Source organism: Capra hircus, chromosome 1 (genome assembly GCF_001704415.2).
Source record: "Capra hircus breed San Clemente chromosome 1, ASM170441v1, whole genome shotgun sequence".
Lineage (NCBI taxonomy): Eukaryota > Metazoa > Chordata > Mammalia > Artiodactyla > Bovidae > Capra > Capra hircus.
In genome coordinates, this window is record NC_030808.1 from 68,255,195 (window position 1) to 68,278,378 (window position 23,184).

Genomic DNA, 23,184 nt, shown 5'->3' on the forward strand with positions numbered 1-23,184 from the left:
TTTGAAGTGGGCTACATTGGGACTTCATGCTTGCATCTCTTCTTTTTAAATTTTTATTTAAAAACATTTCATAAAACTGCTCTTTTTTTCACCGCGGCTAACATTTAGGACCCAGAGCCCAAGGCATCTACTGCCACCTGGTGGCAGAATACACCACCTGTGGGATTTGAAGTCGATGGGGGGTACACACTGATTGAAAACTGATTCTGCAGCCAAAATACAGAGTCGTAAAATATTAGAGTTGTTAGGGATCTTATAGATCACGTAGTTTTGCTTCTAATGAAATCCAATATCTTTTCACATAGACTCTTACTTGAATGCCTCCAATAACAGGAAGCTCATGATCTTGCTTGACAGACTGTTCTGTTGTCATTCATTCTATCAGAGTGTTTTTCTTCTTTTTATTCATGTTTCATAGGTAGAATTACCTGTTTTTATTTATCCTAGTTTTTACCTCTGGAAAAACCCAAAATAAGTTTGCTTTGTCATCTGCATTATAACCCTTCAAATATTGGAAGCAGCCCGTCTGTCTCCCCATGATCTTGTTTTGAGGTTAAACAGTTGTGGTTCCTTCAGTCTTTATTCTGAAGTCATGCTTTTCAGGCTCTCTGTAGGCATTTCTTTCCTTTAGCTGCTTTCTACTTTGTCAGTGTCCCTGCCTAATTGTGCTGCCAGGCTTCGATCCAGCACAGCACTGCAGACTTGATCAGCTAAGTGATCCCTGGTCCTTGCAGGCTGCCTGGGCACCAGGCTTCAGATGCATTCTGGATAGTGTGAATTAGCTTTCTGCAGTCTGACAGTGCTGACCCTCTTACATTTGTGGTAATGGAAAACCCAAGAATTTGTGTCCTTCCCCATATTTTTGAGCTTTTTTTTTAAAGCTAAAAGCAAGACTTGACTGTAAAATGAAAGCTAAGTCACATAGTTTAACACAATACATTCTCAATTTCGGATGTTACAAGTAAAGTCAAAGCCCCTTTTTACTTCATACCAACTTAATTTCTCCCTGGAGGTAGATCCTGGTAGCAGATATCAGGGACTTTCCCTCCTTTCCATGTACTTACATATATGTCTATCTATCTGTGGAAATTATCTCTCTGTGTATATATGTCTGAGGTTAACATATAGGGCTTTTATATCATTTTGCAACTTTTTTTTTTTCATGCAATGACATGTCTTGAAAATCTTCCAGATGGTGTTTCTCATTGTGGATATTCCATAGTTGGCTTAGCAATTCTTCTGTTGTTTCTTGTTTAAAATTTTTACCATTATACACAGTGCTGCAGTGAACGTTCATGGACAAGCATGCACATGGGCAATTATTTCTGTAGGGTAGATACAAAGGATTGGAGTTGCTGAGCTGAGTAATAGGTACATTTTTTTATTTTAAAATGTAGATCTCATGCGTAAAGCTTGCCCTTGTTAATTCCCTAGTGTTCAAACCTACTGAGATAAATTTACTTATTGATTTTGGTCATCTCTTACGGTATTGACCTCACTATACCAGTTTTGTGTCATCTGTCCATACCATCAGGCATATCTTTCATCTTGTCATCTTAGAAACTATTTTCTTTTTAAGTCAAAATGCAGCAGTCAAGGAGAGAGCTTTGTGGCTACCACCAGAGACCTGTATCCTACCCAAAGCTCACTGTATTGTCCTAATAAACACTCTTTGGGTTCTGCAATTTGTCTGCAGTAATCCCACCCAACTCTACTCTTATCCTGTTCATTTTTCACCATCTTATCTATAAGACTACTGTGGAGGACATTTGCCAAAGGTTTAGCAGAGATCCAGGCACATACTTTATGCTCTTCTCCTGCCCACCCACCCTCACAGGCCTGTCATGGAGGGAAATGAAGATGATACGCATTGCTCAAGATGAGAGTTATTTAAAGTATATGCGGGAAACACTTTAATGAGCAGTGTTTGTGTGTACCTCTGGAAGAGTACTTTCCATCTCAAAGATATTAGGAAAACATAAACTATCTGTTATCAAATTACCCTTCTTCCATATATGTTCCCAAACCAGTTTTGGTCCTCCAGGGAGACTGTGTCTGGTGGCAGAGACATAGCAGCCTTAGTGATCAGCTCAGTGCCTCGGGTTATATTTCCAGTCTTGTTCAGAGATATACAGAGATATAATCACGTGGACACATCCACAGGTATAGGTGCATGGACATGACGCACAACCATGGACACATGTTTTCTCTGTTCAGTTCTTGTAAAAGGACCTTGTCTGAGTTACAGACCTTTTTAGCTTAATCTGCCTTATTTGTAAGAATGATGGAAATGATGAGGCAGGTAATTTCCAACTCCCTTTTACCTGGCTTGGAAATTTGTGTTTATATGCCCACAGACAAGCCTCAAGATAAGAGGGATGGTGGGACCAGAGTCCTGGAGCGAGCGATGAAGGCATTGCAACTCTGAAAATCCTCCGGGACAGATGTGCGGCCACATCACTGCAACCACAGGGCGGTGGTCCTTGGAGGCTCCCTGTTCCCTAGGCTGGGGTTGGGAGCTCTGTCGCCCTTTTGGTGGTGGCCAGGCTTTGACTTTTCATTCAGGAAAAGAAGCTCATTTTTAGGGCATCCAGTATGGAAAACATAACCTCAAGTATCTATGATGTAATCTCCAAGGAAAACGTTGCTTTCACTTTTTCTTACTATAAGTGGAAATTCTATTTCCTTTTCTTCGTCAGTGGGCCTGAGCTGTCGGAGGCTTCTGGTAGAGTTACAGCCAGGTAGATCTCCCAAATCCCACAGCCATCTTTATTTGCAGGATGGGATAGTGGTGGTGTCAGTTCTGCTTCAGAAGAGAAAAACAGAAGGAACAACAAACACTCCTTTTACTCTTGATGTTTCTTTTTTCTTGTCCCTTAAGCTGATGAACAAAACAAAGGTAAACACATAGTGAGAAGTGCAGAAGGGAAGAAATGGTACGAAATGAGCGAGCTGTTCCTCATGTGCACGCTGCAGCGTTCCTTTCCCCTGGACACGGTGCTGTGCTGGCACTAGCTGCTAATGGCAGGTGGGAGCGGGGTGAGATGCAAAAAGGCACCAACTACGGGCTCTGCCCACAGGAGTTTACAGTCTGGTGAAGGTAGTCTGCAGACAGCGTGGACGCAATGATATGACCGTGTTGCTCTAGGAAGACGCTGATGAATAGTACCTGGGTAAATAAACCACCCTCATAAGGAAGAATCTACCTTTTGTTTTTCATAGGTCTTGCAAAGCTACATTTATCCTTCCAATACAGGGAAAATAAATAGAATCTTATGTTCAGGGCTTCCATTGTCTGCTTCAGGTTAAACAGACCCACTCTGGGCAAACCGTATTTCCCTCCAAGAACCACTTCTTCCCTTTGGGACCTAGTGATCTCCTGCCTTGGGCAGGGCTGCACATACCCCCTCTTTTTTCTCTTGAGTTACAGCTAGAAGGTAGAAATTCTACTTTCCATACTGTGAGTTCTCGAGGAGCCCCTTGGGTATCCTGCTTCTTCCTGTATTTCCAGGCATAGTCCAGGATAGAACATAGAGTAGGCACCTATTTAATGCTTGTTGAATAAATGAAAGCTTTCCTTCTTCTATTGCTTATTCATTCGTTCACTGAATACATGTTTATCAATTGCCTTCTCTGTGACAGGCACTAAGGGATACAGAAGTGAACAGGACCTGGTTGAGGAGACATAGACAACTGGAAGTACAGTATGATGTAAAATGGATTTAATATGACACTGAGGAAGAACAGGGTACCCAGCTCAGCTGGATGGGGCAGGGAAGGCCTTCTAGAGACTAGAGAATTGGCACAGATAGCTTAGATAATGACAGGTAGGAGACAGATATTCCAAAGCTTGGGAAGAGCACGTGCAATGGACTGAAATAGCTATCTGAGATGGAGTGCGAAAGCTGGAAGTTCATAAGAATGATAATATTAATCATGAACATGTATATAGTATTCACTGTGTGCCAGGTACTCCTTTAATTCTTTTGTATTTGTTAACTTATTTAAATGCTATTATCATCCTCATTCTACTGATAAGAAAACAGATGTACTGGAGGTGCAGTACCTTGAGCAACCCTGCACAGCTAGTCAGTGGTAGACTGGCATATGAAGTCTTGATGGTGATACAGCATTTAAGCTTGGGTAGGGGTTGGTCACTGATCCCCACTGGGAATCCAGGCATGCTGCTGGATATGGACAAGCCCCTGTGATAGCACTCTGTTTGGAGAATGTCTAGTGAAGATGGTCAGGACTTCTGGTACATCCTAATTGTCACATCTGCCTCCATCAGGCAGACAATGAGACTTCCCTTTGCTGCTGTAGATGGTTCATTGTGTCTTGTCCTCTGTGAACAGACTGAAGAGCAGAGGGTCCTCAGCTTCCTAGGGAGAATGGACCTGGGACAACAAAGAATAAACTGTGTGACCAGATTGCAGCCTCCACGGTGGACTTCCATCCCTAATGAGGGAGACGGGGAGAGAAGAAGGAGAACTGGTATAAAGACCTCTACCCACAAGCTGGATACCCTCTCCCCGTGCTTGGCCACTGGATGTGATTGTCAGGGCTACAGGTGGTGAGGGATGGGTGAGGAAGAAGATTTTAATTGGTCACTACTGGGCCCCTAGAGAATGGGCCTGAAAAGAGGTGGAGGTATTGCTTCTGCTTGCTTTCTTCCCGTTTTGGAATTGAGTGATCCACCCTAAAGCCTGAGTGCCCCACAGGCCTTATGCAGCCCATCCCTGTGGCAGGTTGTGACCCTTCCTCCAAACTCGCTCAGGCAGACCCTGCTCAGAGAGGTGTCCTTGCAGCCTCCTCACAGCCTGCTGCCACTTGCTCAGGAAAAGCACAGGAACTGCATGTTGGTGCTTGGAAAAATTAATGCTTTCAAGATGAGCTCCATACAGCCTTAGCACGTCTGTCTCTCTCTCACCAGCTGAAAAGCAAAGAAGCATTCTTAGACAATTACTCCCGGAGGGAGCCCAAAGACTGGCTTTGTTTATTGAGTGTTTTTAGTTACAACACGTGAAGTTCTGAGAGTTTTTTGGCTTTGGGTTTTTCTGGTTTTGGTTGTGGGGATAGAGAAGATCAGTGAATTCCCAAGAAACAGGGTGCTTGGACTGTTCACAGTTGGGAAGGCATCTTCTTATGTGGACACAGCTGCGTGTCCTCGGGTCAAGGAACTCGGTAAGACCTGACAGATGGAACCCAGTCTCTGGGCTGGCACTGTACCTGGATGTTTGGAGCCTTCTATCTGCAGCTGTTTGGGTCACATCTCCGTCTGTTAGTGACTCCTTCCCCTTCCTCAGGCTCTCCTTGCTTCCACTCTGTCTTCTGATGGACACAGCGCTTATGACACAGCCACAGTCAGCTGTCACCTCCCTTCACCCTCAGCCCCCCATTCAGTCCTCACCCAGTGAGTGACAACACTCCCAGTAGAGACAGTGGGTTTGAGAGTATCCGTGTCGGTGAGTCAGAGCCCACCGTTCAAGGGCAAGGATGGCCGACTTGCCAGTCTGCCTGCCACAGCCCTTCCAGCCTCATCTTGGCAGTGCCACTAATTGGCAGTGCCACTCTTTCCACATCCATCCTATCTGTGGCCTCAGTGTTTTGTTTGTTTTTTAACTACATAGTCTTAAAGATATTGATACAAGGGGAAGATAGTAACTGTTTAACACAAGCTCTGGACAGTTACTGCCTCTGACTAGAGCTGGAGAAGGCAATGGCAACCCACTCCAGTACTCTTGCCTGGCAAATCCCATGGGAGGAGCTTGGTAGGCTGCAGTCCACGGGGTCACTAAGAGTTGGACATGACTGAGCGACTTCCCTTTCACTTTTCACTTTCCACTTTCATGCATTGGAGAAGGAAATGGCAACCCACTCCAGTGTTCTTGCCTGGAGAATCCCAGAGATAGGGAAGCCTGGAGGGCTGCCGTCTGTGGGGTCGCACAGAGTGGGACACGACTGAAGTGACTTAGCAGCAGCAGCAGCAGCAGAGCTGGAACTTGGTATGAAACATAGTTGCCATCTCTGACTAAAGTCCTACAAGATGTCTAAGGGGCTGATGAGTGAGTGGGCTGAGAAGAGGTGGATTGTGCTGAGTGCTCGCTGAGGTCACAAAGCGCCTAGACCATCCCTGTGGTGAGCAAGGAGTGGTGCAAAGTGTGGGATGAGCTGCCTTTGCCGGTCAGGGGGTGGGTGCCTGAGTCCAGGGACTCGGTTCCGGTGGCCTGTGGGTTCTCTGTGGATCATCTCACATTCAAGACCCTGTGAGTGAGAAGTGGAGAACGAACTTGCTGTCCTGGCCCTGAGGGAGCTCTCATTTTTCATAAAAAGCCCAGCTGCTACTTCAGTCAGCCTAAATGCTTTCAAAATTACCAAAGTAATGAATGCTTATGGTAAAAAATTATAAGGATATAAAATTGCATAAAATATAATTCTCTAACCACTTACTCCCATCTCCTAGGGATAATCACTGTTAACAGTTTGGTAAATCTCCTACCAGAACTCCTTTTCTATGCACATTGAAATGCATACTCATAGTGTCTATGTGTGTATTTATAGTCTATCTTTTCTCACAAAAAATGGACTAGTACAAATTATTTCAAATTATCTTGCACATTTATTCTCTCACACATACAATATATCACGGACATCCTTAAATTGTCACTATGTATAAAACTCCTTGTCCTTTATAGTGGTTTCAAAGCCTAATGTAGATTGTATCAATAATTATATCAATTTATTTTACTAGTTCCTTATTGTTGGATTTCTAGGTTATCTCCGGTTTTTTCTTGCTAGTTTTTACAGAATATACTGAAGCATTTTTGTAATTGTGAGAGTTTTGTAAGTAGAATTGCTGGAACTGAAGGTTGTGCACTTTATAAATATTGATAGGTACTGCCAAATTAATTTCTAAAAGCATTATATCAATATACTCTTCTGCCATGTTATATATATACATTTTCCAATCTGATAGGTGAAATATGTCCTGCTGTTATGCTTTAATTTGCATTTCTCTGATTATTAGTAGAAGTTAGCATCTTTTTACTTTTTATCTATCATTTGTGTTTCTTCTTCTGTAAATTTCCTGTTCATGTTCTTGACTCATTTTATACTGGGTTGTTTACCTTTTTCTTTCTGTTTTTTTTTGGGAGCTCTTTGTAAATTTGAGATGTTAATCTTTTATGTAATGTTTTGTTGCAATGAAGCATATATTTGTCTCCTAGATTATCTTTTAACGTTGTTCATGTTTTCATAATTTTATATATTCCTTTTTCCTCCTGAAGACTTAAAAAATCTGTGAATATAATACATTCATATTGCTCAAAAATCAATACAGTATCAAATATGACCTTATGCCTATCTACCCAATCCACTCCTTCCATAGGTAACTATCAGTGTTATTTCTTATGAATCCTTCCAGTGCTTCTTTCTGAAAATATAGGCAAATCTGAATCTGTACTTACTATACCATTTTCTTATTGAAAGTGAGTAAATACTAACCGCATTGTTCTATACCTTGCATTTTTAGCCCAACGATATGTTTAGAAGATCTTTTCATATCTATTTGTAGAAAACTATCGTTTTTAACAATTGCCGAGTATTAAGATATACACCTCAGTGGGCTTTAGACTTTTTCTGCTTATGTATGTCCTAAAAGAATATTAAAAACCATATACTCCCCTGATACATCTAAGTTGACATTAAACATTTTTTTAAAACCATAAGTTTAAGTGGTTGCAAATAAAATATTTTCTAGCACATTGTAGATTTATAAACAGGCTTTAAATATGTTTTCTTAAAAATCTTGGAGCTGCAAATTTAGTGAATTGGAAAAGGTGTCTCTCATTGTCAAAACAAGTAGCCAAATCAGATGTATTTACTTCCTGTAGAGAAAATCTGTCTGTTTTTTTTTAAATTCAAGCAAGCAAGTTAATTAGACATCCCTGTAACAATTCTGCCTTCAGAATTCAAATTCTAAGATAGGTAGACAGATATTATGGTCCTGAGACTAGACATGCTTTTGTCTTCGAGATGAAATAAGGTACAGTCCTTTTCAATACTTCCTTGTGATCTCAGCCAGTCTTGTGGCTTTGTCTCCAATCACCAATGACTCCCACCTTCATTTATCTTTACGCTGTGACAAACCACCCGCAGTCTTAGTGACTTACACCAACAATTTACCATTTCCCTGATTGTGAGGATCGAGTAGGCAGTTCTGCTTTACGTGGTGTCTGTCATGGTGCTGGAAAGGCAGGAAGCTCTAAAGTGACCTCACTCACGTGGATGGCAGCTGGCATGGGTGGGGCTGAGACGAGCTGGGCTTCTCAGCCTGGGTCCTTGGTTCTCCTTCATGTGGTCTTTCCCTGTGGCTTGGTCTTCTCTCAGCATGGAAGCCAGACTCTAAGAACAGTTACATTTATTCTTGACTCCATTATCTTAAAATGTTCTTTAAAAAGTTAGGTACAGTTCAAGGGTCAAAATTCAAAAGGTTTAAAAAGATATTCAGTGAGAAGTATTCCTTTCAATACTGTTCTCCATCCCCTGGTCTCCTTAGGTGACTTGTATGTTCCTTCAGAGATTAAAAAATGCATATATGTGAGTTGAGCTTTGTGTCTTGCCTAGGAAAAACTTCCTACCCTAAGACTGTCCATTTTTCTTCTTGGAGTTTTACAGTAGTTGTTTTTTTACATGGATATCTTTAACTAGGCTTTCCCGTATGCATGCTGTGAGGTCAGGCTTGATGGACTTTTAGGGAAGCCAAATCATTGGCATTTACTACATGGAAACTATATCAGGGAACTCCAAAAAGTTTTCCGTCTCCTCAGTACTGAGAGGCATCCACATATTTCATGTGGACATAGTCAAAGGATTTTTTCTAATTGACTCTCTCTTGGATCTTTGCAACCCGTGTTAGGGCAGAGGGAAGAAGCCAGATGAGTTGGGGCATTTGGGCAAGTAAGATGTAGGAATCTGCCTCTACCTGAAGGGCAGGTGGAGAGCTGCAGGATATGGAGTCCTGACTTGTCCCTAACTCAGCACTTCACAAGGTCCACTTGGCTTATAGCTATCCTCAGAGGCAAAACTGACATTGTCTTTTTTTAATAAACTAGTGTGTTTGTCCATTTGGATCCCGTGGATTGCTAAGTTCAACTGGCACGAGCTTGTTGTCTATTGTAGGAGAATGCACCTGCTGTGTTAGTTACAGTACTTAATATTTCATACATGTTATTTTGTTTTTCCCTCATGCAGGTTGTTCAGATTTTGTAAGTTCAGCCTTATCTTCATCCAAAGATAAAGAAACTGAGATTTAGGGAAGTTAAGTGATTTGCCTCAAGTTACTAGTCAGTTAGAAAAAGACTTGTGATTTGAACTCAGTCGGTCTGATTCAGCTCAGGCCCTTTCCTAACCTTAGTTCGTCAGTTAGTTCAGTCGCTCAGTCATGTCTGACTCCTTGCGACCCCATGAATCACAGCACGCCAGGCCTCCCTGTTCATCACCAACTCCCAGAGTTCACCCAGACTCATGTCCATTGCGTCAGTGATGCCATCCAGCCATCTCATCCTCTGTTATCCCGTTCTCCTCCTGCCCCCAATCCCTCCCAGCATCAGAGTCTTTTCCAATGAGTCAGCTCTTCGCATGAGGTGGCCAAAGTACTGGAGTTTCAGCTTTAGCATCAGTCCTTCCAAAGAAATCCCAGGGCTGATCTCCTTCAGAATGGACTGGTTGGATCTCCTTGCAGTCCAAGGGACTCTCAAGAGTCTTCTCCAACACCACAGTTCAAAAGCATCAATTCTTCGGCGCTCAGCCTTCTTCACAGTCCAACTCTCACATCCATATATGACCACTGGAATAACCATAGCCTTGACTAGATGGACCTTAGTTGGCAAAGTAATGTCTCTGCTTTTGAATATACTCTCTAGGTTGGTCATGATTTTCCTTCCAAGGAGTAAGCGTCTTTTAATTTCAAGGCTGCAGTCACCATCTGCAGTGATTTTGGAGCCCGAAAAAATGAAGTCTGACACTGTTTGTACTGTTTCCCCATCTATTTCCCATGAAGTGATGGGACCAGATGCCATGATCTTAGTTTTCTGAATGTTGAGCTTTAAGCCAACTTTTTCACTCTCCTCTTTCACTTTCATCAAGAGGCTTTTTAGCTCCTCTTCATTTTCTGCCATAAGGGTGGTGTCATCTGCCTACCTGAGATTATTGATATTTCTCCCTGCAATCTTGATTCCAGCTTGTGTTTCTTCCAGTCCAGCGTTTCTCATGATGTACTCTGCATATAAGTTAAATAAGCAGGGTGACAATATACAGCCTTGACGTACTCCTTTTCCTATTTGGAACCAGTCTGTTGTTCCATGTCCAGTTCTAACTGTTGCTTCCTGACCTGCATACAGATTTCTCAAGAGGCAGGTTAGGTGGTGTGGTATTCCCATCTCTTTCAGAATTTTCCACAGTTTATTGTGATTCACACAGTCAAAGGCTTTGGCATAGTCAATAAAGCAAAGGAGAAAAGGAAAGATATCAGCATCTGAATGCAGAGTTCCAAAGAATAGCAAGAAGAGATAAGAAAGCCTTCTTCAGCGATCAATGCAAAGAAATAGAGGAAAACAACAGAATGGGAAAGATTAGAGATCTCTTCAAGAAAATTAGAGATACCAAGGGAACATTTCATGCAAAGATGGGCTTGATAAAGGACAGAAATGGTATGGACCTAACAGAAGCAGAAGATATTAAGAAGAGGTGGCAAGAATACATGGAAGAACTGTACAAAAAAGATCTTCACGACCCAGATAATCATGATGATGTGATCACTAATCTAGAGTCAGATATCTTGGAAAGTGAAGTCAAGTGGGCCTTAGAAAACATCACTGCAAACAAAGCTAGTGGAGGTGATGGAATTCCAGTTGAGCTGTTTCAAATCCTGAAAGATGATGCTGTGAAAGTGCTGCACTCAATATGCCAGCAAATTTGGAAAACTCAGCAGTGGCCACAGGACTGGAAAAGGTCAGTTTTCATTCCAATTCCAAAGAAAGGCAATGCCAAAGAATGCTCAAACTACCACACAATTGCACTCATCTCACATGCTAGTAAAGTAATGCTCAAAATTCTCGAAGCCAGGCTTCAGCAATACGTGAACCGTGAACTCCCTGATGTTCAAGCTGGTTTTAGAAAAGGCAGAGGAACCAGAGATCAAATTGCCAACATCCGCTGGATCATGGAAAAAGCAAGAGAGTTCCAGAAAAACATCTCTTTCTGCTTTATTGACTATGCCAAAGCCTTTGACCGTGTGGATCACAATAAACTGTGGAAATTCCTAACCTTAGCAGGCTTCATATTAACTGAATAAACAGATCATACAGGGATTAGTTCTAGAATTTATGGGAATTGGTTATTTTTAAGATCCATAAGCAGAATTTATTTCATGAAAAGTAAAGTGATCATGGCAATTGATTCTTTTCTTTTTAAAAATAAGAGTCAAGGAAGAGAGAATTCAAATTGGCTAGTGTGCTTCTGTGTGTGTGTGTGTGTGTTTTGGGGTGAGCGTCAGGGCATTCCAGTGAGTCAGATATTCTGATGTAATAGTGGTTTACATTATGGAACAAACACAAATTATACATTCCCCAAAAAATAAAAACCCAACCGTTATATTTAAAAATGTTTAGTTCTAGATATATGCTAGTCAGAATTTAGGATTTCTTTGATGATGCAGTGGGCTCTTTTTGACCCCGTTGAACTTCATATTCAAGATCATCAACCGCAGTTGTTGTCGTCTGGTGCCTGACTTTCCTGGGCAGATATGCTGAGGAGTCTATTTGGAAAAGCTCTCGGTGGAGATGGAGAAGGCGTGGGATGGAGAGAGAAGGGAGTGGATTCTCCACACCAAGGGCTCCCCACAGGCTGAGTGAGGCATGCGGTTTCAGCTGTGGTGACTGACATCTGTGAGTTTTTCTAAGTCAGTAAACTGTGGCAATTGAGAGGCGGGAGGAAGAGTTAAGAGAAACCAAATGTCAGGGGGGCAAAAGGCCCCCAGACCTAAGACCCTTAGGTCACTGAGTCACACCACCTCGATTGATGGGTGAAGCAGCTGCTGTTAGTAGAGGGAATAGGGAGGCACCCCTGCCGGGTGTGAAGGAAACAGAGGAGGCAATAATAAACTCTTGGGTTTCTGGGCTGCTGGGATCAGGTTCTGAGGTGTCCACTCTATTTATTGTTTTATTTTTTCCCTCAAGAAGAACTACTTTATAAATTAGAGGTTTGGAGAGGGCAGTCAACTACGTTCTTTCTGGGTAGGAAGTGGGGGATTACGGGATGAATGAGGGAGGCAAAGGAGGCACCGGGTTCCTTGAACTGCCTTCACCAGGTCACCCAATAGGCACGTGCCCATGGAGCTAGGGAAGAGTCATGGACTCTCCTCCTTGCCCCCAACACACCCACCCCTGCTGCTTATCCAAGGCCTGGACTTCCACTCCCCTTCCTTTTTTTAAAAAAAATATTGAATAAATTTATATGTCATTCTGGATCATAATTTGCACAAACTGAGCTTTTTGACCTTATGTATATATATGTATACCAACTCTTTGCAATCCCGTGGGCTATACAGTCCCTGGAATTCTCCAGGCTGAAGTACTAGAATGGGAAGCCTTTCCCTTCTCCAGGGGATCTTCCCACCCCATCCATTGAACCCAAGTCTCCCGCATTGCAGGCGGATTCTTTACCTGCTGAGCCACAAGAGAAGCCCAAGAGTACTGGAGTGGGTAGCCTATCCCTTCTCCAGCAGGATCTTCCCGACCCAGGAATAGAACCAGGGTCTCCTGCATTGCAGGCAGATTCTTTACCAACTGAGCTATCAGAGAAGCCCGTATATATATATATATACATACACACACACACACACACACACATACAAATCCTCAAAAAAAAAAAAAAAAGTTAGCATTCCCGGTGATGGTAGAAATATACTATTTTTTCCCAATTCCCTTGTTAAAAAGTTGATATATAGTTGACATACAACAGTACATTATATTAGTTTCAGGTGTGCAACATAATGATTTGTATATGCTGTGAAATGATCACCACAGTAATTCTAGTTAGCATCTATCACCACACATAGTTACAGATATTTTTCCTTAGATGAGAACTTTTAAGATCTCCTTTCTTAGCAACTTTCACATATACAGTACAGTTATTAACTATAGTCTCACCATGCTGTACATTGCATCCCCATGACTTGTTTATTTTTCTATAACTGGATGTTTGTACCTTTTGACCCACTTGACCTACTCTCCGTTGCCCACCTCTGGCAAACCATCAGTCTGTTCTATTTATAAGCTTGGTTTGTTTTTGTTCTTTGTTTTCTTTCCTTTGATCTAGGGCATTATCTTTTGCCAAAATGTAAATATTCCCGGAGGGTCTGAATATTAAGCTCTCCTTGTGCAGACCTTAGAAGGGTTGAGATTATTTATCGTAATACTTTTCACAGGCCCAGGATGGGTGAGCTTTGAAAAGGCATGAGGGCACGGCTTGGTTTTTGGGGCCAGGGTGGCAGTGTTGGGGTGGCATGCTGTGGAAGGAGAGTCAGGGCCACATGGGGTTCTGGCGATTGGTGGGGGAAGAATAAGTGCTCTGGGGAGGTGTCCAGGAGGGACTGCATTTCCCTGACTTAGCGATTTGGTGTAGAGCCCAGTGTGGGGAAGGGCTGTGTGACGTTTCCAAGAGCTGAGGCTCCCCCAGTCGAGGGAGTGTTAATGATCCCAGAGGAGGTCGGAGGTGAACACGGATGAAAGCCACACAAAAGCAGGCCAAGGCAGGCTAATGAGCTTCCGCCTTTCACTCCTGCCACCCGGCCTGATATTTGAGGTGACATTTAAAGCCACTGTACAGATGAATGCTCTCTGGAGCCTGTGGAGAGAGGAGCCTGATTCTCAGCCTCCTGGCTGGCAGCTCCTCAGCCCTGCAGTCTGGGACCCTCTACTGGGCTTTGAAGGCCCCTTACCTTCCAGGAGATTCTTCTAACTCTGCACTCCGAGGGTGTGTGGGGAAACAGGGTACAGTCTAGAATTCAACTAGAATAGCTCAGTGAAGTAAGAGAGGAGAGCAGGGATGGAAGCAGACAGATCCCTGTTTCAGACTTATCTGGGGAGCTGGTTAAAAATGCAGGCCTTGGGGAGTGAGACCGAGTTACCTGCCTGGATAACCAACCCTCTAAGGTGATTCTGCTGCCCATTAAACTTTGAGAACCTCAGAGATAGAGAATGAACGAGGTTAGCTGGAAAAGGCCTCTTGGTAGAAGTGGGCTTGAATTTCAGCATGACAGGTGATAACCTGTCTTAGGTGCTGGCCTCAGGTGTGGACCTAGGAAACCTGTTCACTTGGGGACACCTGGCTCTCACAGGAGAGATGGGCCAGTGTCCGTCCCATCCATGGATGGCATTGCTGAGAATGTGTTGTCACAGGGCTTCACTTCTCCACTTGGGTGCTCATCGCCAAGGGGACAGAAGTGGTGTGGGAGGTGGCTGAGGATGGTGTCTGCTGGAGTGTGTGATACATGTTGCAACTGAAGTACAGCTTGCAGGGCAAAATGGCAGCCTGGTGGAGCCCACTTCCTCGGGCAGAGATAGTCTCGCTCTGTTACGCAGACTAGCAACACTGCCACCTTCCCTGGTGAGCTAGCCCCGTGTGTCCAACAAGCCAGCCAGTGCCTCTGTGGGAACAGTGGTCATCATCCCAGGAGATGAGTGGGAAAGCTCCGGGACGTGACTGCTTCTCCCCTCCCTCCGTGCTGCTTGCCTTCTGCTCCATACACTTGTGCTGGCGTTATCTGATTGGGAACACAGTGTTTCCATGTTGGGGCGGGTAGAGAGCGGGAGAAAGAACAGTGCCACGTAGGAAGAAGGAACAGGGAAGAGAAGGGAACACATCCATGTTCTGGTGATCATCCAGACAGGCATCAGCCCTCTGGGATGGACGGGTTGTTGCTGGCCTGGAGATGCTCCTTGCCTCTGAGAATGGGTCCCTGTAGCACCAGCCAGGTGGGCTGCAGGAACCAGGCCAACAGGAATGACCGTGCTTGCTCTGACCGTGATGGAAGAAGGAGCCGCTGCAGGACTATTGTCTAAGACAAAGCGACAACAACAGCAAGACCTAATAAGGCCCCTTCCTGGCCAATATCCCGTCCATTCTAATTGCACTGCAGCGAAACGGCAACTCTAACAGCCTCTTGGAACACTGTATTCTTCTTCTGGACGGGCTGCATTGAAAGCAGGCTTATGAGGCTCTGTGGGAGCTGGAGAAATGAGCAGTGGTGGACCGAGGAGCTCCCGGGAGCCCAGCATGACGGGCTGAAGCCAATGTTTAGTGAAATTGCTGGCTGAATGGGTTCATCCTGGGCCTGACCCCACAGGGGACGCGTACGTTCTTATGTTTACAGTTTGTGGGGGCAGCGCTTGCACCCATGTTGTTAACATCTTTATTCCCTTTCTGTCTTTGAAAACGAAGCTGTGTGGAATGTTTGGCACTTGATTACTGGAAGGAGGGGAACAGGGCCAGCTGCCTTCTCCAGGCCCAAGAATGGGACATGGAAGAGTAGCATTAGCCCCGTCAGAGTATTCTAGTTCGCACAGCTCCCACATGGTCACTGGGACTTTCTGCCTCATAGGCAGGTGTTCTTTTCAAAGCCTATCTCTGGGTCTCCTCAGACCCAGGTGGGAGCCACGTGTGCAGGCCTCCCATCTCGGATCTCTCCCCAGTAGGATATACAGAGCCATTTTTGGCATTCTTATTTGGAGACTGCCCTTCCTCGGCAGCCAGAAGCCCGAAGCCAAAGAAAAAGACGAAAGGCTGTAACTCGGTAAGAGGCCACACGCAGGCCCTCCGCTGAGCCTGTGCTTGTGGTCTGTCAGCACTGCCCGAGGGTCCTGCCCTACTGCGAGGGCCTCCACCCCTCTATGAAAGACATCACACTTCCCCAGAGAACAATCCAGAGCCACAGAAACACCTTGGGAGAGACAGATGGCACACACTTCTTCAGCCCAGCCACCGACTAGGTATTTGACCATAAGTCAGTTATTTAACCTCTTGGCATGTGGGTTTTCCCTTATGTAGACTGGGTAAAGTGAGTCCCATCCTACAGACCTCACAGGGTGGCTCAGAGGCCCGAGGGAGAGGATGGATGTGAAAGTTCTTTGTGAGAGTGAAAAGTACCGGCCACACCTGAATGATGGAGCCTGTTATTCATGAAGGAGGGGGAGGCTAAGGGTCAGTGCACTTCTCTCTGGAGAGAGAGGAGGAGGGGTGTGCATTCTTGTGTTAACTGCAGACTGGAGTCTTGTCCATTTAAGGTAATAGTAAAATAGCTCTAGGAGAGCCGGCGAGGTAGCTTCTGGGTGGAGGGGTGTGCTCGGTCCCAGTGCTGCTCTTCCTGAAGGAGCCACGATGCCGTGGTGGAGCAGGGGCAGGGCCAGCCTGGAGGAGACCGTGGCTCTGCTCGCCTTCTCCCTCTCCTTCCTAGCTCCTGCCCTAGGCCAGGCCTCCTCCTCAGTCTGAATTCTGTCAGAATCTGCAGCCTGTGTCATCTTGGAAGGCTGAGCCTCCAGGAAGAGCTGACGCTGAGGAGGCCTGCTCCTGCTGGCTTCCAGATGGAGACCAGGAGGCCTGGGAGGCCAGCATTTCTACTGGAACAGTGAGAAGACCTTGCCGGCGTGGCCTGGGCTGGGCGAAAGCAGTGATGAATGCGCACATGGCTGCTGGGTAGTTTTTAGGCTTGGAGTCCAAAGTTGTTCTGGACCTGGGGTCCTCTTGATTTCACTTATGCAGATAGGACTTCTGGTCACCTGGGAGCACAGCCTCAAGGCCAGGGTGCCCTGTCATCCTTCCACAGGCTTTAGGTGGTGCTCAGGGACTGAGGCCCTTGTAGTCCACTCCTTTTCCTAACTTAAAAAACAAAACCATGTGGGGTGCACAGACATTTGCCTCTTCACTCATTCAGTTAGTAAATACTTAGGCACTTGCAAAGTTCAAGACTCTTCAAGGTTCAGTGATGATCACAGAGCAGATCCTATCTTCATGGAGTTTTTGGCTGAGTCAGGAAGCAGAGTCTTGTACAAAGGAGGGAGTGAAATGCAGTGGAGATGGGAAGGAGGACCAGGGAAGGCTGCCTGACGCTGTGGCATTTGAGCTACGTGTTGGTAAAACCAGGACGACTTGGCCGCAGTGAATACTTGGCCATAGGATGGCCATGCTCTAGACAGGAAGACCAGGAGCCAGTGCACAGAGGTGGGAAAGCATGGGATGTAAGGGCTGTGGGAGCTGAGGATCTGGCTAGAGAAAGAGGGCTTGGAGCAGAAGGGGGAAGGAGCCCTTGAGCACCACCATTCACCACGTGCCGGACCAGAAACTTTAGGTCCTTCCTTTCTTGGGAACCTCACAACAGCTCAGTGAAGCAAATACTGTTCTCTCTAGTTCCCAGGCAAGGAAGCTGGGTTGGAGTAAAGTGATCAAGGCCAGGCAACTGTTAAGTGGTAGCGGGATTTGAACCCATATCCATGTGACTCTGGAGTCCGTGCTCTCTCTACTCTAACAGAGGATCCACCAAGGGAGATGGAGTCTGTGGCCTTTTTCTGGCCACATGGGTCCAGCAGCCTTGGGCCCGGGGTGCCTGTGGTTTCCATGGAATAAGGCAGTGAGGCTCTGGCTCTTGTAGGCTGGCCTCAGAGTCCAGGATGGCTGAGTTCCTGGCTTCCTATCCCTGTCTCCTGTTAGGAGAGCCGCTGGCCTATGGCATGGGAGGCAGGGGAAGCCAGGATGGCGGGAGGTCCTGGAATGACATCTAAGATACGACCTTGACTGTGCGGTTTCATTCCCAAGACCACTTCTCCGCTCCCTTCTTTGTGAAGGTGCTCCCTGGTGCCCGCCCCTGCGTCTCTTGACCTCCCTTTGGGCCCCTGCAGGCTTGGTCTGCACCAGGCGGCAGTGTTCCGCACTTGTTCCTTTGTTGCTGTGAAACAGGCTCCCGGCACAGTCAGCCTCTGTGTGGGAGGACTGGTGGCTGTCTTCGCAGGCAGGCATTTGCTTCGAGCAGGCTGCGCGCAAGCCCAGCGTCAAGAAATTCCGGCCTCCTCAAGTTGGCGGTGGTGGGACGAGGCTCTGCTGAGGGGACTGGCTGTGAAGGATGAGTTCAGGGGGGGATGACGGACCGCTTCTGGGAACAGTGGTATCTTTGGTATCTCCGCTTGCTCCGGCTGCTGGATCGAGGTATTCCTTGGGTGGGGGGGGGGGTGGGGGGGGGAGAGAATGGACGTGAGAATGTGTGTGCATGCGTGTGTGTGTGTGTAAGAGACAGAAGCAGAAGGCATGCATATACACACAGCTTTCTGACACAAAAACAGACACACACACACACACACAGGAAGACACAGTAGAGGAGGGAGCAGAGAGCAAGGAGAGAGAAGAGGGAATGAAACAGATGAGTAGCCAGCCCATCAAAAGTAAAAAAAAAAAAGCAGCTGTTTTTCTGGGGACATTTGTGACCCAGCTGGGAATCAGGAGCCCAGGGCCATTTGGGAAGCATGTGTATATTGGGACCTCGTTTCTTGTTGGGTTGATCAGCAAACTCAGTACTGTAGTCAAAGGCAAGCTCCATCTTGCAGGACTCTAGGTGGAACCCTGAGCAAGAAGCTGGGGGCAAACAGATGCAGGCTCACGTCTCAGCTCTGCCACCTCTGTGACCTTAGGCTGATTTATGAGACCGTTACGAGCTTGTTTTCCCATCTGTAAAATGGGTGTGGTGAGACCTATATGTTGGGGTTGTTGCAGAATTCTTAGTTCATTCATACCTGTAAAACACATGACATAATGTCTGGTGCATAGTAGGTGCTTTGTAAGTGTTCATTTCCTCCTTATGAGGCCCCTCAGCATCGTGGAGCTCTGGCACCTGTCTGGAGGACAGCTGCCTTTGTGGGTTATCAGTGAGCCATACAGAATTTGCAGTTAGTGGAAACGGAAGGGAAAGTCCGTTTTATTCTATTCCTCAGGTTAATCTGACCTTAATACATTTTACCATCAAATATTCATGTGATTTAAATCTCCTGGTAATGTGATGCAAATCCAGACATTCTGTTGTAAGGAAAAGCCACTGTTAACTTGGTTGAGTAATTTATTTATTTTTTTAACAGTGTTGAGTGTTATTTTTAAAAGTGTTGGCTCCTTTAAGAGATTTTTGGGAAGACTGAGATGAAACCCTGGTAGAAAAAGTGGCCTAGGGGAGGCTCTGCTGCCCAGCCCAGGGTGTGGTCGTCTGTACTGGGGATTGTCTTAGGTGTGCCAGGAGGTCAGTACCAGGGGGAAGCAGAGAGCCGCACACAGCAGGTGAACCAGGGCTCTTATTGGGGAGAAATCAAAGATGGAGGAAGCCAAACCAGCACATCTGAAAAGCAGCCTCTCACTAGCACTGAGAACAGGCCAGTGGGAGCCCAGACTTGAAATGAGATGAGAATGTTAGGAAGAGAGCCAGAACTTGTTACTGGTAAAGATCAGAGACCAGGGAAGGAGAGGCCACAGGTGGGAATCCTCCTTATCCATGTGGCCTTAGGCAAGTTCCTTAACCTCTCTGTGCCTCCTTCACTGTGAAAGAAAATGGTAATGACAGCAGCAGCACCAACTCAGAGGGTTGCTGTAGGGAAAGCTGCAAGTGAAATACTTATTCCAGTGCCTGGCATGAAGAAAAGTGCCCCTTGAGTGTTAGTTTTCTTTACCAATGCTGTTGGTTCTCACTGTCTTACAGACGTCTTAGGAAAGATAGGAACATGGGGTATCTAATAACCAGGAGTTGAGAAAAGCTCAGTTAAGAGTTGTTAGAGGCTTAGAGATCATTTATACTTATGGAAATTAAAACAAGATTCAAGCTAACATGATGCTAATTATAAAAAGCTAGATGTTAGTATACAAGCTACATTAATAATAATTTGGTTTTATTTTTTAGAAAGTGCTTGAATCCATGAGTTGCAAACTTGGGTTCAAGTTTTGGCTTCATTACTTTCTAAGTGCCCTTGATTAAATGATTTACCCTCAAACTGACCCTTGGTTTACTAATTTGAAAAATGGTAGATGTTAATAATAATTATATTATAGAATTTGGGGAGATTTATTGTGTTAGTGCATGTAAAAGTGTCAGGCATTGTTAGAAATGTCAGGTTAGTAAATTTATGAATTAACTAATTAAACTCTCCCCAAAACATTGTTTGCCAGATGTGTTCTTCCATGAATGTTTCATCACCATGTATGGCTATATTTGGAAAGTTTATGGTCTTTCATAAACAGTATCTCTAGGGTTTTCTTTAATGTGAGTCTTTAGCAGCTTCTGACTGTGGAGGGCAACTTATTTCCAGGTTTGGGGGTTGGTGACTGTTGATTATGTTGCCCAGTTCTGGTTAATGAGTATCACAGTATTATACATGTACATGTGTGATGCCTGAAGCCATGTTCAAGCAGGATTTTAAGATGTAGCAACTTTCCTCTAGTAACTAACGTTAGCTAACTTTGTGTAGACTGCAGCATGCTTTAATATGGTGTGCTAGGCTGAGCTGGCTCATGGGAAATGCTCAATAAATATTTGTTGAATGAATGGATGAATGACGAACCTGTCCTTCTGGGCAGTGAACAGACTTCCCTGGGATCTGTCTTTAGTGTAACCGAATTTAGCTCCCTTCATCATTTTTTTTTTTTAGGATTTTGTTGTTTCACCCTTATCATTGTCATGCCTCATATCATTTTGAAAGTCACAGACCTCAAGAAAGTGAAGAGGGAATAAGTAAGCAATAAGAAGTGGGAAATGATAAGTTTAGCCCAGGAAAATGAAATAATCGACAAGCTGTGTGCCAGCCTGAGTCATTCTCTTGGCTGTGACTGGGGGATAAATGAATCTGTGATTTGACACACCTAGGAAAAGGGAGAAAAGTACTGGAACCCATCATGGAGCGGAAATAAACTTTACGAAGAAATGGCAATGCATATACTTGGTGATTGCAAATGAATCTTTTATCTCCCTCATCATTGTTCATTAAGGGTAAGGATTTAAGAAAATAAAAGGGGTTGTTTTCTAGGACTTGATTATATGTGAGGATTTATAAGAGAATGAACTGCCAGGTTGCTCAGACATGATGATTTTGGCGATTTCTTTCATTAATATCAGACGCTGTTTTTACAGTGTTTGTTACTGGGCATTTGTCAACTCTGTTGATCATGTTCTGTGCTTTCAGATGGTGACTAAGGAGATGGTTTGTATGGTGGGATCTGTCCATCAAAAGAAGAGTGTCCATACAGATCTAAAACATGAGTGTGCGTATAAGAGAAGTAACATTGCATTTTGGTGTTGAGTTTTAGTGTAACCATGGGGACCTGACAAGTGAGATGGGGGTTTACATTTCTTTGCTTACATTTAATTAAAAAAATTTTTTTGGTCATAAAAGGGGAAGAGTGAAAAGGCAGCTGCTCTTTATTCATAGCGCATTAGGCAGTGTTCCTCCGTGTGTGGGAGCGACCACCTCTGGTAGCTCGTGGGATGATTGCAGGCAGTTTACAGGCGTCCCTGCATGCTTTCTTGCTGGTCACTGCTTGGCAGTGTCTGGAGGACACCCTGTTTGGTCCATTGTCTGCTTCTGCTGTGCTTTCCAGCCCCTGCTCTGACCCTATCCAGCAAGGCCTTCCTTATCCCCATCCGTCTCTCAGATCTCCCCTCATTCCTGCCCCTAGTCTCCCTTTTACCTTCCCACCAGCTTTCCCTAGGCCTCACACTCTGCCCTGCCTTCCTCTCTGCCCCAGATATCTGCCTCCTCTAGCCCCTGTGTTCCTTCAGTCTTCTCTCTCTGTCCCTAGAGCTCCTTTAAAGGCACAATCCCCGGCCACCTGTAACCCTATTCCGTGGCATTCTCTATTATTCTCTAACCAGAGCCAAGACTTCATCCCTTCTCACTGCTGTGCCTGGACCAACTTGACCCCATGGATCCTGGGTCTCCTGCCCTGGACCCGCCCTGCTGTGCTTAGTCGTGTCCAATTCTCTGTGACCCCGTGGACTGTAGCCTTCCAGGCTTCTCTGTCCATGGGATTCTCCAGGCAAGAATACTGGAGTGGGTTGCTGTGCTGTCCTCCAGGGATCTTCCTGACCCAGGGATCAAACCCAGGTCTCCCACATTGCAGGCGGATTCTTTACCAGCTGAGCCACCAGGGAAGCCCTTTCCCTCATTTCTGGGTGTTTTTTCCTTTCAAGAGCCATGTTTTGTTTTCTCTTGCTCCTGCCTTTTTATGTTGCTTTGCCATTATCCCCAGTCTATGAGTTTCTTTTAAAAACAAATTTAAGAGATGGAGTTGATTTAAAATGATATCAAGGAAATAACTATAGGAGGTATGTGGATATGGTGAAATGATGACAGAAGTACAGAAATGACGGGTGTGTGGAGAACTTAAGTGAGAGGTTGAATTCACATCATAAGCTCTAGGCCGCCAGTTTCTTCTTGGTGCTTCGTGTACATTCCTGTAGCTACCGCAAAGTGCTTTGGATTCTGGGCCAGAAACCAGCTGGTTCTCATTCCTGGATATATGCTGGAATCATCTGGGAGCTCTTAGAAAGCATGGCGTCTAGCTCCTCCCTTCCCACCCCCTGACCTCCCGCCACCGCCCCAGCCAGCTAAATGAGAGTCCTTGGGAAAGGGGTTGGACACCAGCATCTTCAAGGAGCTCTGCCGGTGATTCTAATGACAGCCACAGTTGAGAACTGCTCATTGTCGGGCTTTCACATGGATGCCAGAGAATATAGGTAAAATGGACTTTTCAGCAAAATAAATGAGGAAATCAGTCACTATATGGGAGTGATAAACAAAGGAAGGCGCTAAGGAACAACATTTAAAAGAATGCAATCCTTTGGATATAATTCATGCAAGTTTCTTCAGAAATTTAAACTGCAATCATTTTCTATCACTGACTAAACCTTTTTAAAAATTTTTTCAACTTTTCTTGTTTGTAGTTTTTATTTTAAATTGAAGCATAGTTGATTAACAGTGTGTTAGCTTTAGGTATACAGCAGAGTGGTTCAGTTATACGTATATAAGTATTCTTTTTCAAATTCTTTTCCCATTTAAGTTATTACAGAGGATTGAATAGAGTTCCCTATGCTATACAGCAGGTCCTTAT

General features: G+C 45.0%; 1 protein-coding gene across 5 annotated transcripts in view; it reads left to right on the forward strand.

Annotated features, from left to right (window-relative positions):
- Positions 1-23,184, forward strand: part of LOC102173333 (kalirin) — a 513,182-nt gene that overhangs the window by 46,658 nt on the left and 443,340 nt on the right. The window lies entirely within an intron of this gene.